Below are 15,805 nucleotides of genomic sequence, written 5' to 3'. Positions count from 1 at the left end.
GAGCAAGTCTTCAGACTTCTGGCCTAGGATCATCAGACAGACTTTTGAAACACTGAATTTTGAACGGCTAATCATTCTGGCTTGGCGGAAATTTTCAGCCAACTTATTCTGCAATGTTTCCTTTTCTGGACAGTAATTAGTCTGTAGAAGAATTGGAGCAATTTTTGCATAGTGCCTGTCTGCCACAATAAATCACCTCACATGGAGGTGGAGATTTTCAGTTTCTTCTTTGAATATACCAAAGGGGAGCTGGTGAGAGTGGACATGTCTCAATAAAAGTTAAAGAACATTAAATGTCATATTTTGTGGACTTCTGGTGTTTTTTAGAAAGCATCTAACTATATAAGTAATCTGGACTGTTGTCCATTAATTATCTTACTAAATTATCTTGAAAGCATTCTAACAATAAACTTAGAGACATGAATTTGCTATTTGGCCTTAAACTCACGTGCTCAATCATCTCAGCTTCATTTTTTAATAGCAGAAAAGGACTGGGTATAAGCCATCTATGCTGAAATGTGTTGTATAGGCACAATACATGTACATCAGAGTAACAATATTAATTTTAAATCAGTGAGAAATTTACATTAAAGAAAATCTTAAAAATCAAAATTTGTATCAAATAAATTTTGTGACAATGTAAAAGATCATAATTTTAGTTTAGTAATAAATATAAAAATAATTATGTACAGCTTGAAGAAACCATTGAAGAGTTTTTGCCCCAATTCCCTGGACTTTGGGGGACTAAAAGTAGTTATTCTAAGGTTGTTTTTCTGAGGAATTTAGAAATGTATATAATTTAACAGGGAGGAATTGGCTCAAACTGATTATACATAATCTCAGTCGGTGGAAAATCTTGTATTTATCACTAAGCTAAAGATATAATCTTTTACATTTGAAAGTATATTATAATACATTACATTCTCTCCCAAGATCTTTTATGATAATCTCCTAAACAGTGAAGAAAATTTATACATCTTTTAAACTCATCTATTATTTCTAGCTTTATGTTTATAAGCTGTTTAGAATTTGTCTATAGAGATATTCTATCTTCTGTTAATTAAGTAAACATTTGTCCTTTCATATTTTTCTTTATTTTTATATAAAGAAATATACTTGTATGCACTCTACATTCTATTTACCAAATCTCACCAGATTTCCTATAATACATCTCCTGACACCATGTCTTCATCTGTTTACCTTTTAGATCTCATCAAAGAATCAGAATCTAGTGTCACTCATGAAGGGTATCTATTGAAGCACAAGCAAATTACCAAGGCAATACCCCCCCCCAAATGTATGATTCTTCATTCACCGGTAGCCATCAAATGCCAAAAGCCCCTCAATATGGCATTGACAAGGCTTGGTCACCCCATCTAAGCCCTGACTCTAGCTGGCTTGATCATGTGAAAGTATTGTGTTAACACAGGTGCTGTGGGTTCATGAGTGTGATAACCATGAGCTGTCCAGAGGACAGCTTTTCAGTCTCTGTACCGAACAGCTATCACAATTTTCTTGATACAATAGAGATCAATTCAATGTTCATTGCAAGAAGGCAGGAACATACTCATCTAATTATGATGGAGATGTTATTAAAAATTTTAGTTTCTAAATGCCTTTTATTTATGTAAAATTCCAGAAAATTTTATTTCTGTTTATGGTCTGAAACATCTTCCTTTCATTCATAACAAACACAATGATAGTTCTATCTTTTGAAATTACATTATAATATAATGTATATGTATCAAACTTTTCTAAATTTGTGTGCATGTGTATCCCATTTTTAAGAGTATTAAGTTTTTCCTTAATGTTTTCTAGCTGTATTAATACGATCATAAGATTTTCTTTTTAAGTAAAATAACTTATGCATTATTTTACTAACATAAGTCTTTTTTTCATACCAATTTCCTTTATTAATATTGATGCAAAAATACTCAATAAAAATCTCAAAAATGAAATCCAAGTATACATCAAAATGATCATCCAACATGATCAAGTAGGCTTAATTCTGGGGATGCAGAAGTGGTTCAATATACAGAAATTTGTCAATGTAGTCTACTATATAAATCTAATCAAAGGAAAAGAACCTACATAATCATCTCATTAGATGCTCAGTAAGCTTTTGACAAAATTCAACATCTTTTAATGGTAAAAGTCTTGGAAAGATCAGCAATTCAAGGCCCATATCTAAACAGAGTAAAAGCAATATACAGCAAACCAGTAGCCAACATCAAACTAAATGGAAAAAATTTGAAACAGTTCCACTAAAATCTGGGCCAAAATAAGGCTGCCCATTCTCTCTCTGCCTATTCAATATAGTACTTGAAGTCCTAACAAGAGCAATTAAAAAACAAAGGATGTCAAAGGGAAAAATATTGGAAAGAATGTAGTCAAAATATCACTAATTTCAGATGTTAATATAGTATAGTTAAGTGACCACCAAAATTCCATCAGAGAACACCTTTACTTGGTAAACAACCACAGCATAGTGGCTGGACATAAAATTTACTCAAACAAATCAATAGCCTTGCCCTACTCAAAGGATAAATAAGCTGATAAAGAAATTAGGGAAATGACACCATTCACAAGTGTCACAAACAATATAATACCGTAAGTCTTAATTTTATATCTCAAATATTATTTTCTATTGCATACATAGATGATTTTTAGTTGTTAACATTTGGTTGATCCATTAGTTGCTTTTTTATTAAATTGTAAATTTATACTTTTGTGTTGGAACTAACTTTTGTAAAGTTTGCATACATAATTTTCATATTTATTCAGTTGATATCACGTAATTCATACAATTCTTTCTCTTCAAATAACTACAACATAGATTTTGATTAGTTTAATGAACAAAGACTATTAAATGCACCTGTTGAAATTATTGATTTGAATAACTATAGAGAATAATTTGATATTAAATACTGGATAGGAGTGTGGGACTGCATTTTAATAATCTGAATTATGCTGTTTCAAGGTTTTGTTAAATGACTTTTTTTATAGATATGTACAGTATTAACATGACTTATATTCAAATCATTGTTCTTTGTCCTTCATTTTCTTTTTGACTTTTTAGAGTTTTTCATATTTAAAAGCGGTTTTAAATATTTGCTTCATGCATCTGTACATGTGTGCACAAATGAGTACAGGTACTTGCAAAATGTAGGAGAGGGTACATAATTTCCAGAGCTCGATTGAGAAGTACTAATGACCCACCAAGTATAGATACTGGACACTGAACTTAGGTTCTCTACTAGAGATCAAGGAAAACCCATGAGCCTTTTCTATAGGTCTTGATTTTAGTTTTTGTTAAGGTTTTAGTTCTGTGTGCCTTTCTTATTCACGAAAACAACTTTGTCGAATTTGATACAAATAATTTTGTGTAAATATTCATCTTTAATTAATTGGAATTCAAAAATTTGGACTGTATTTCCTATTGATTTTATTAAGATGATATCATACTGATATATACTATCAGAAAATCCTGCATGAAGTCACCATGACTGAAAATAGGAATAGAGAAGGCTCAAAAAATTGTACTTCATTAAAGGTTGATATGTCCACGATTCCTCTCATTAAAGTAAGCTCATATGTGGGAAAAGATACTTCAAATCAATCAGTTGAGGATTTGCGTTATTCTTATACTATCAATTCAGCTCATTTACATTCTACCACTGTGAGCAGTTCCCTCCCCAAGTGACTGCCATGTGGTTATTATCATTGTCTTTTTGAATTTTGCTGTACATATGGCTTGTTTGAAAAATTTGAAACTTAATGAGGCTTGAATGGACTAAGAGACAATCACCAGTGTTTACTTTGCTCAGTCCTTTTTGTTTTTCCCTTTGCAACACCTCGAATTGCCTTTTTTTCAGTATGCATCCACATTTCAAAATTTAGTGGTCCTGAACAGAGTGGGGAGCTTGTCAATGAGCCAGGAGCCAGGCCCACCTATCTGCAAATGATATGTGAACCTAGTGACACAGAGCTCCTCTGGGTCACCAGGGTCTGAGGAGCAACACTGAAACCCAAGTTAGCAGAGTCAGGGCCTCGTGCTCCAGCTGTCAGACTCCACTCCATACCCGATGGGTGGGCAGGGTGACTGAGAGCCCTGTTCAGACCTCTTCAACGTGTAAAAACAAAGCAATTATGGGAAAAGGAACCAACTCAGAACCTGTGCACCGAGGACTCTCCACATGGCCTTTCTCTAGGCATATATCCAAGGACCCTGAGCAGTGGCCCGTCTGAGTCTCCCTGTGACTGCTCTGTTCACCTCTAGACCTGAGCTCAAAGGTCAAGAGCTGATGGTGGTGGCACGGCCGCAGACCCAGCGCTCCCTTCCCAGGCTGGTGGCAGGTGAACAAGTGTGGTCCAGAGCTAAGGGAGGGAGGCCAGGCTTTTTCAATCTCATCTGATGGCTTCTGGCCACAGCAAGTGTTGGGTGGTGATGGGCAACAAGGGACTTGAGGAGGGGAAAGCAGCACCCCTTGATAAAGGTGGGGAGACTGGAAGCTCTGAATTCCTCAACCTCGGCCAATTTCAGGGGAGGGGAGGTTACAATCTAAGCTTTGACCATGGGTGGGAGTGGAGGAGTGGGGACCATGGCTTGGATGGGGCAATCACTTAAGACTTAAGAAAGCATGGGTACAGCCAGAGCACCCCAAGCCTAGTGGTGGTCAGTCCCACGGCTGCTACCTGAAACCTCCCCATCTATTCGATGGGCCACCACACAGCTGTGACAGAGGGCAGGGCGGGCAAAGGCATACCCAGGCCAAATGCCAGCAGCAGGTGATTGTGTGAGACGTGTCTGTCCACAGTTGCCTTAGCTGTGCCCACCGCTCCCAAAGGAAACCGATTTCAACACACCTTATTGATCCCATAAGTTCAACCAGGCAGACAGCGGTTATACTCGACAGATGATGTTACATAGCACAACTTAGGTATTTCAAATGGACAAGAAGTTATCAGAGCAATGTCTCAGGATGAAGTCTAAGTGGGGCTTCCTCTCCAGTACTTCGAGGTCTACAGATGGATCTAGAAAATTCACTACTGTGGAAAATGAAGACTTGGGTTGGATGGGGAAGGGAGGCCGGGGCCTTGGTGACTAATGGCTGTAACTCTGTCCTTTTGGTGGCTGTGGCAGCTTCATGTTCTCTTTTGACATCATCAAGCACCTCAGTTCCTGCAGGATGACTTTGATGCTGTGGGAATTCTGTCACTGCCAGCACTGCCATGGCTCGTGGATCCACCACTCCATTGGAACTGCTTGCGCCGTTCATATTGACTCTTGTTACAAATCTCACAGACTGGGATGCTTCTGGATACTAGAGTGGCCCACACTCTATCTTAAGGCTGTATATTCGGTTTTCATAAATTGTTCGTAGAGGCCCAATTATCATGCCTGTCCATCTTGTGAGAGTCATGTCCTCATTGTCCTCCAGACCCTAGCTAACTGTGCTGTCGCCCACTCCTTTCTGGCCTTCTTCCAGCTCTTCCAACAGTCGGAAATCTCGAAGGAATTTTACTCCCGAGCCTGTGGTGGCTGCCATCTTGCGTCGCTATCGCTCGAAGTCAGTTCTTCCTTTCTTCCTCTACCCCTAGGTCCCTAGCTCCTTCTCTCTCTCTCTCTCTCTCTCTCTCTCTCTCTCTCTCTCTCTCTCTCTCTCTCTCTCTCTCTCTTTTCCACAGGGTCTCATAAACCCCAGACTTGCCTGAAGCTCACTATATATCCAGTGATGACTTTGAATGTCTGATATTCACCAATAAATTATAGATACGAACAACCATGCCTGATCTTGTACACTTTTCGAACTCATCCAAGGGTGTCTTCCATACTGGCATGTAGCCGGTCAAATGAGCAACTTACCAAATCTCTTCCTGTTTCTTCCTTGTTCCCTCCCTCCCTTCCTTCCTTCCTTCCTTCCTTCCTTCCAAGCTTTCTTCCTTCCCTTCTTTTATTTTCCTTCTGTTCTTTCTGTTCATGCATTTTGTTTTCATTTTGATTTTGATGTTAAAAGCTATTACTGAAGTTTTCACTTCTTGAAACCAGAAAGCATGAGCTGTAGAGCATTTAGACTTTCATATGTAGAAATCATTGTGTACCTATAGCAAAAACTATATACATTAAAGGTGACAGAAGCATTATTGTCTCAAAGTACTGGCTCTGTTCTTCAATTATTGTTAGAAACTTTTATTATTATTAATAGTCCACATAATCTAATATGTATACTATGAACATCTGCATTTTGAAAATGACAAAGGGGTATAAATTACATTTTCAATGCAGTAACACAGAAACAAGCATTTTTCTAATATTCTCATTCTAGAGTTAATATTTTATTTATCATGCAAATGTATTTTAGAGAAATTCATTAAGGATTCTCCTCTTGCTTAATTGTAGGTGACATTATCAAAACTTGTGTAGAAAAAAGGAATTCCAATGTGATTGTACTTAATATCTTAAAGTTGAAATTGGTACAAAAAACAACTCTAGGATGAATTTTTTTTATAACTTTTGATTTCATTGAATAGGCATGAGATTAGACATGGCTTGTGTCATTCTTAGAAGTTCTTACAAAAAAGTAACGGGAGAATTCTTTTAGAGCTTCCATAATTCATGTCATTATTTGAAGAAGATGCTTATCAGTTTTGTCTGAGGTTACTGTCTAGGTGAGGTGTTCCCAGGATGTTTTCATCTTATTACAAGAAGTCACAGAGGGCAAGGTGACAAAGAAACTTTATTCAAAAGCAAAGTGAGAAACACTGGTATTCAGTGTAGCTTTAATTTGTGGACCTCTCGAGAAGGAGGAATTGTTTACTCAGAGTTCAGAGTGGATATTTCTGTTTGGGTTGACTGTTTTTGATTAGGCAAGCCTTAATTAACTGTGAACATCAGTTTCCATGATAAATTTGATTTAATCAAATGCATATTCATGATCACTAGGTATATGACATTAAACAGGATGTTTCCCTTGAAAGTTGTTCCAGAGGATTCAATACGACTTACTGAGTATTACTGTCTCAGGCCAGTTGAAACAGATTTCTCCCTCCGGTATGTGGATATGCTCTTGAATACTTTTGAATGGAAGTTGATCATGAAAGAGAAGTTTATAAACAATGTTATGTGCAGGGAGTCTTAGTCCATTGTTTGATATGTATACAGCTTCATGCAGGTGAGATGAGGTGAGGTATATTTGTTAGGTATATTTCTGGAAGGTAGATTTTTATGCAGCCTAAGTCAAGTGAAGTCCCAGGTTGAAGTGCTTTTCCCATACCTATATGCCTCATTCAAGGAATTTTAGTGCTTTTGCTTGTATCGTTACTTAGGCTACAGTACAGCTCACTGTTTCTTTGATGTTTGCTCAGACTCAGCTCAGTCAGTGACTGCATCTCAGTAGCTGCTGGACTTATTTGGCTCTTGTTCTTTGTCTTCCAATTTAATGGTAACTTCTTCAAGGATCAAACAATTTGGTCATTCTATGAATATTAATACAACTAGTCATAAGCCCTTATCAAATGATATCCAAGTCTCCTATGCTGACATAAGATGGAATTGCCACTCCAGAGGCTTGCTGAGCTTCAATATGAACTTCTAACTTCATGATGAGTAAATAACTTTCATCAATTGCTTATAAGAAATTCATTTAAATTTTGACAATTATGTTGGGCCAGCAAGAGGGAAAAAGGACTTGCAGAACAAGCTTAACACCCTCACTTCAAACATAGGAATCCATAGATAATGACCCATTACAGAAATTGGCCATCTGGCCTATAAACATGCTGTGGAATCAGAAGACCTACTTGAATACACACACATGCAGCACACACACACACACACACACACACGCACACACACACACACACACGCACACACACACACACACGCACACACATACACACACACCCCAAAAATTAATAAACTAATGTTTTTTAAATTTTCTAATATTAATATGTCATGCCCTTTCTTTATTCTGACAACTGATTTATTTTACATATGTGGATTCATGGTTCACAAAATAGTATTCATGATCAATGGCAATTATAAAGGTCAAGTGGACATTTTCATAAGTTCAAGGTTATAAACTTTTAATTTAATATTCCTCAGTACATGACCACCAAGAATTAGTGTGTGTGATATGGTGTGCATGTGTGTGTGTGTGTGTGTGTGTGTGTTGTGTGCGTGTGTCTGTCTGTCTGTCTGTCTATGTCTTCATGCCTATGTGTTCAAGCAGAAGACAGAGAAAGTAAATAGTTTCCTCTTTTATAACTTTCTACACAGTTTTCTCAATTCAAAGCCTTTCACTTATACTGATGCTATCTTGCTGTGCACAAGCTCCAGAAATTCTTTCCCTGTCATCATAGCACTGGGGTTATAGCTGTATACAACCATGATTGTTTTAAAGTGCAGGCACAGAAATTTGAATTCTCTTCTTGCAGCAAATTCTTTCCCACAGTAGGTTATCTCTTATCATCACTTCTGAATAATTTTGAAGACTGCTGTTTTCACTCTCTGTAAATTTGGTAAATTGTATATACAGTCAGGATTTGGAATTTCTATGATCTGATAATAAAACCTACCCCATGTCGACTAAGAGCTTTTAGAATGTTGCCATTGCTATTTACTTTTTATAATTTCAAATGTCTCCTCCTAAACAGAAATCAATGTGTTTTGATAATCATAATTTAGAATGTTTCCAACTGATTTAAAATGTTACTTCAAATTGTTAATTCATTTCTTTTTTTGTATCATGACATGATTTGGGCTTCTGGAAATAGTAAGTTCAAGCAGAAATAAAAGTTTAAACATACTGTATCTACACAGCTAAGGCTTAAGCAGCCAACAAGCATTTCTCTAACTGACATGTTTACAAAGGTGTCCTGTGAAAAAATAAACTAAAAAGTCAGAAATTTTGCTAGCTCAACACTCTGGGTACATGTAGTTGAAATGACTGATCTTCTCTGTCAGACTGAGGATTTCCTCCCGATGCACTGCAGTGTCAGCAATCAATGTTGTCTCTTTTCTCTTGATCCATCTGACTAACTCCAGATACCTGATCTGACTGAAGCAGTGATTTGAAATATTGCTGCATTCACTGGCCATTTTAGTATAGAAAGAACTGGAAATGATATCTAAAAGGAGAAGACTCAAACTGAGCAAAGCATACTCTAGCTAATGCTGCAAGGTAACATGGTGATCAACATAGTTGGTTTCTGACAGACCTGTGTTTCATCTGTGGATGTCTAAAAGATATAACACTGTGAAAATCTGCATATTCTTAGAGATGTAACATTCCTCCTCTGTTCACTGTGAGGATAAAATTAAATTGATCATGCAATAGTCATAGTGGTAACTATGTCAAACTAATAACCATACATGATAGCAATTGTTATTTGGACTCTCTTCTTGATGCTGTTCTTTCACAGCAAGTCTGTTATCAATTAGTATTCAAAATATAACAGAAAAGAATGCCTCTACTGAAAACAGTTGCTTATCTAAAACCTAATAGAATACATATTCTATGAAACTCCACATGACTTTTCCTCTTCTTCTTCTTCCTCTTGTTCTTCTTCCTCTTCCTCTTTTTCTTCTTCTTCTTCTTCTTCTTCTTCTTCATTTTCTTCTCCTCCTCCTTTTTCTTCATTCTTCCTCTTCCTCCGCCTCCCTCTTCCCCTCCTCTTCTTGCTCTCTCTCTCTGTCTCTCTCTCTCTCTGTCTCTCTCTCTCTCTCTCTCTCTCTCTCTCTCTCTCTCACACACACACACACACACACACACACACACACACACACTTGCCCTTTCTTAGAAGATCTAGGGTAAGGCAAGCCTCAAACTCCTTATGTATGATAAAATCTTATCCTGAGTCCTGGGATGAACAGCTCAAGTCATTATATCTGGTTAAGTTATAGAAGAATGTATATCAGTGCCTTGTACATGCTAGGGATACATTGGTCTAAACTTTATCTCCAGACGCCATCCACTTCCTAAAGCACAACATTTTCTAGCTTTAAATTGTTGAGGCAGCATCTCATGAACATTAGGTTGGTTTTAATTTTACTGTGTAATTGAAAATGACCTTGAATTTCTGTTCTTTGCCGCCCTACTTCTCGAATGCTGGAAGTACAGCTGTGTGCTGCCACACTGAGTTTTTTCTTTCTTCCTTGCCAGAAAAATAATAATGAACAATTCATCTAATGTACAAGACATGTGGAGGAGGAGCTGTGACTCAAGATATTTGAGACACACACACACACACACACACACACACACACACACACACACATATTTATATCACAGCTCTGTCTATTTGTTCAGTTTTCACAGGTAAAGACACTGTGTGTCATGTACAAAATCCCCATGCAAATTAATTTTAGCTAACAAACCAGTCAAGCATTTAGCTCCTTCCCTTTCTAATTAGTTTGGCATGCTAATCACTATACCACACCTCCTTGACAACTGTTTTGTCTTGCAAATTCACAGATGCACACTCAGTGTAATGGCAGTTGACCAGGAGAGATTTTGCTAAAGTGTGTGTTGTTTTGTTATATCCAGGTTCCTTTAATTAAAATTTCAGACCTATGATATATCCTTGTGGAAAACTGCACTTTGTATACACTGAAAATACTATCTTTTAGAAATATTAAGGGTTGATGCTGAAAAGATGGTTTAGTCAACAAAGGGCTTACCACACTACATCAAGACCTGAGTTTGAGCACCAGAAACCATGTGCTGCAGCTTGATTTCTATTACTAGGATAAAACATCATAACCAAATACAACTTAATACAGAAACACTTTCTCTTAAGATTAGATCATCATAAGGGAAAGTGAAGGCAGAAACTTGAAGATAGAAACCAAAGCTGCCACGAAGAAACACTGCTTAATTGTTTGTTATCCATGGCATTCTCAGCCTGCTATCTTCTACAACCCAAAACAAACTGCCAAGGTGAGGCCCCACAATATTCCTAACTCCAATACTCATTCTTTACAAGGAAAAGGCCCAGGAACTAGTCTTTTGGGAACATTTTTGTCAGAAGCCATAGTAGGAGGTATGCTTCAGATTATAATCTGCAACAGTTTTTCTTTATAGGCTAAGCCCAAGAGAATTCATTTTAGGAAAGATTCCTCATATTAATATATGTTTCTTGTTATTATTAAACATATATAGCAATCATTAGGTACTAGCCCACCGGGGCTGGGGATTTAGCTCAGTGGTAGAGCGCTTGCCTAGGAAGCGCAAGGCCCTGGGTTTGGTCCCCAGCTCCGGGGTGAAAAAAAAAGATAGGCCTACAGGTACTAGCCCACCCCTTTTGAGCAGATAGCTGCAGATCTATGAAGATGTACTCTCTTGCGGTGATGCTATATAGACAAATAGATGACTTCTTAATTCTTAAGGATGATCCTAGAAGAATTACTGAAACATCAGTGATTATTAAGCTCTCTTAATAGTAGTACTGCTAGTAGATCCCTTTCTGATAGTCAAAACTGCAATGAGAATTCTGTCAGTCTCCCATGTGTCACCAAGTAATTGATTCTTAGACAGTAACCATACTTTCTATTACTCAGAACACATTCCAAGAGATTGTCAAAACAATTAACTAAGGTCACGTAAAGGGAACTAACAATTTATTATAGGTAAAAGAAGATAAAATATTGTCTGGGTTAATCTATACAAAACTTCACTAATAGCTTAGTTATGGTTTTCAACTCTCTATGAACCTGTGAAGATGTGACAGGTGGTTGGATGTTTAACTAGATAATTACTCCTAATGGCTATGCATGTAAACACTCTCAGTTGTAAACTTCTATGTCATTTATGATTTGCTTTTATGTGTGAACGTGTGATGAACTTTTTAACATGTGATCATGTATTCTGAAAGTTGTATAAGTACTGAGGACAAAAAGATGCGAAAGAGAATTTTTCCCTTTTCCCATTCAGGATCTTTCTGCTTTTCCCCTTAGATAGCTTTCATAAGAAATGTTTTACAACTTAGTAATAAATATTATAATCACTTCTCAAAGTACCCCCCTTTTCCTGTAACTTCTGACTAGCTGGTGGAAAGTTTGGTCTGTGCAGTTCCTGCTGAGATAGCACAAAGTCTACTTACTTAATCCTTTGCTGTTTTAGGAAGAGGTGTTAAGTGCCAGAAACTTGCAGTTTCTAGGCAGTTCAGCTACAGTAGCAAGGTAATTTAGTCTCAGATAAGTAAATTTTTTTATTATTACACAGCAACCCTAAATATGTCATAAGACAAAGTCTTATCCCTGTATCTTGTAAGGAAAAGTCGTATCCTCTCCCGATGCTCTTTCCTTTCTCTACCTTATGAAAAACTGACAAGAAAGAAGACCCTGCCAAAGTTGGCACTGGGCACATTTTCTTTTCAGTTGAAGATTCCTCTTCCCAGATGACCCTAGTTTGTTTCAAGTTGACAAAAGAAAGTAGTCAAGCAGTATGCAATGTGAAACGGAGGACAACTAAAAAATTTCTAATTCTACCAGTGAGAAAATAAGGAAGTTAAGCAGAAATAGCTCTTGTGTGCTAGGAATAGTCAGTTTAACCAATTTTCAAGATACAGCTTCTGTTATGAAAACTTATCTCAAGAAGGAGATATTTAAAGGAGACAAAGAGGAACCTTAATGAGAGGATTAAAGGGGGACAGGGATGAGGTGGTAGGCTATTATAGGTACTACTGTGACAGACAAGTAACTATAAACACCCCTTGAATATACATTTGGGACACTACCACTGTAGAACTTTCCTAAGCTACACACACACACACACACAGACACACACACACACCCACAGACACACACACACACACACACACACATTATATGAAAGGAAGATAGATGGAGTCATCAAAGATGAAGTTCTAAATAAATATCATATGTCACCATGTAAAACGTTCGGCCAGGAATGCCTTGCATATTGTTAAATCATTGATGAAAGATGATACCATAGATCACCCCTCCCATCACAGGGCATTTTTCTGGGTATTATTTACTCTCTATAACATGATAATAAATGTATAGTGCTGAGGATAACATACAATGTCAAACATGGAGAAGTAGAGCCAGAGCCCAGATAAATGTTTCATTCCTATTGACTAGTGTTTATGATGCTGGAAGGGAAAAAATATTTAGATATATGTCTTATAATCTATAACAGTCAGTTGGTTAAAAAATGTACTCACTTAAGAGTGGTATAAATGTGTGAATAAACAACCTCTTTTCTTTTACATTGTATTTGAGCCCCACTCTGTGAGACAGAATTCATATCTGACACTGATAAAGTAGCCATAAACCTGAGAATATATATATATGTATATGTATATACGTACATATATATGTATATATATATGAGTTTGTTTGTGTGTTTGTGTGTGTGTATTTTCACATACATTAAGAGAAAAGCAATAATTTTATTATTCTAAAGGAACATAACAATAAAGTGAATGGCTCCTGCTAATGTACTGTTGTTATAGGTGTAGATCAGTGCCATGTTCAGCCTTCGTAAGAGAAGCTTTCTTTCAGTTGAAGGGAACTAATATAGAGTTCAGATAGTGATGGAATTTTGAGCTCTCTATCATAAGTGAGATTTTTTTATCATACCCCTTACCTAAAATGTCAGGCATCTATATGGAAGAGGAGGCAGAAAGAATGAAAGAGCCAGAGGTAGGTGATGACTTCAAAGAAACCGTATTTTCAAAACGCAATCGTACAGATACACATATGAAGTCATAGGAACTCAGACAGTCTGCACAAGTTCTGAGCAAGCTCAAACCAGATTAAAAAGCTAGTACTGAGAAGGAAACATATATACAAAGTCTCATCCCCAGGCAAGAAGCTGTTGGTGATTGAAACTTGCTGACAAAGTGAAAACCAATTTTCTCCAAAGGAGTATCCAACTTCACTCACTAGAAAGGAAAAAAAAAACATACCCTGGAATGTTGGGCAGCACATTGTTGACTCTATAATTCTTTTTTTTTTTCATATTTTTTTTTTATCTTGAGTATTTCTTATATACATTTCAAGTGTTATTCCCTTTCCCGGTTTCCGGACAGACATCACCCTCCCCCCTCCCCTTCCTGGTGGGTGTTCCCCTCCCAAACCTCCCCCCATTGCCACCCTCCCCGCATAGTCTAGTTCACTGGGGGTTCAGTCTTAGCAGGACCCAGGGCTTCCCCTTCCACTGGTGCTCTTACTAGGATATTCATTGCTACCTATGGGGACAGAGTCCAGGGTCAGTCCATGTATAGTCTTTAGGTAGTGGCTTAGTCCCTGGAAGCTCTGGTTGCTTGACATTGTTGTACTTTTGGGGTCTCGAGCACCTTCAAGCTCTTCCAGTTCTTTCTCTGATTCCTTCAACGGGGGACCTATTCTCAGTTCAGTGGTTTGCTGCTGGCATTCGCCTCTATATTTGCTGTATTCTGGCTGTGTCTCTCAGGAGCGATCTACATCCGGCTCCTGTCTGTCTGCACTTCTTTGCTTCATCCATCTTGTCTAATTGGGTGGCTGTATATGTATGGGCCACCTGTGGGGCAGGCTCTGAATGGGTGTTCCTTCAGTCTCTGTTTTAATCTTTGCCTCTCCCTTCCCTGCCAAGGGTATTCTTTTTCCTCATTTAAAGAAGGAGTGAAGCATTCACATTTTGATCATCCGTCTTGAGTTTCCTTTGTTCTAGGGATCTAGGGTAATTCAAGCATTTGGGCTAATAGCCACTTATCAATGAGTGCATACCATGTATGTCTTTCTGTGAGTGGGTTAGCTCACTCAGGATGATATTTTCCAGTTCCAACCATTTGCCTACGAATTTCATAAACTCGTTGTTTTTGATAGCTGATTAATATTCCATTGTGTAGATGTACCACATTTTCTGTATCCATTCCTCTGTTGAAGGGCATCTGGGTTCTTTCCAGTTTCTGGCTATTATAAATAAGGCTGCGATGAACATAGTGGAGCACGTGTCTCTTTTATATGTTGAGGCATCTTTTGGGTATATGCCCAAGAGAGGTATGGCTGGATCCTCAGGCAGTTCAATGTCCAATTTTCTGAGGAACCTCCAGACTGATTTCCAGAATGGTTTTACCAATCTGCAATCCCACCAACAATGGAGGAGTGTTCCTCTTTCTCCACATCCTCGCCAGCATCTGCTGTCACCTGAGTTTTTGATCTTAGCTATTCTCACTGGTGTGAGGTGGAATCTCAGGGTTGTTTTGATTTGCATTTCCCTTATGACTAAAGATGTTGAACATTTCTTTAGGTGTTTCTCAGCCATTCGGCATTCCTCAGCTGTGAATTCTTTGTTCAGCTCTGAACCCCATTTTTTAATAGGGTTATTTGTTTCCCTGCGGTCTAACTTCTTGAGTTCTTTGTATATTTTGGATATAAGGCCTCTATCTGTTATAGGATTGGTAAAGATCTTTTCCCAATCTGTTGGTTGTCGTTTTGTCCTAACCACAGTGTCCTTTGCCTTACAGAAGCTTTGCAGTTTTATGAGATCCCATTTGTCGATTCTTGATCTTAGAGCATAAGCCATTGGTGTTTTGTTCAGGAAATTTTTTCCAGACTCTATAATTCTTTGTGTGTCTCTGTGTATACCTTGTCTTATTTTTTTTGTTTGGGTATTATTTTGTCTTATTACTTTTGTGTTTATTTTTAGTTGATTTTTGGGTAGGCTTTATATTCTTAAGAAAGGGAAAGATAGAGTTCTAGAAAAAGCATAAACACGGATTTGTAGATAGGTTTGGAGTATTTGTGTAGATTTCAATGAGAAGAAATATATAACCAAAATGTATTTTCTATAATTTT

The 15,805-nt window shown here is 37.5% G+C and overlaps 2 pseudogenes; both read right to left on the bottom strand.

Moving 5' to 3' along the window:
- Positions 1 to 15,805, bottom strand: part of LOC148005534 (polyubiquitin-C-like) — a 1,830,776-nt pseudogene that overhangs the window by 132,748 nt on the left and 1,682,223 nt on the right.
- On the bottom strand, positions 5,012 to 5,571 carry LOC148005552 (ubiquitin-conjugating enzyme E2 variant 1 pseudogene; annotated as a pseudogene).

This window comes from Rattus norvegicus, chromosome 5 (genome assembly GCF_021556685.1).
Source record: "Rattus norvegicus strain SHRSP/BbbUtx chromosome 5, alternate assembly SHRSP_T2T, whole genome shotgun sequence".
In the NCBI taxonomy this organism is placed as follows: Eukaryota; Metazoa; Chordata; class Mammalia; order Rodentia; family Muridae; genus Rattus; species Rattus norvegicus.
Note: the sequence above shows the minus strand (reverse complement) of the source record. Positions and strands in the feature narration are given on the sequence as shown.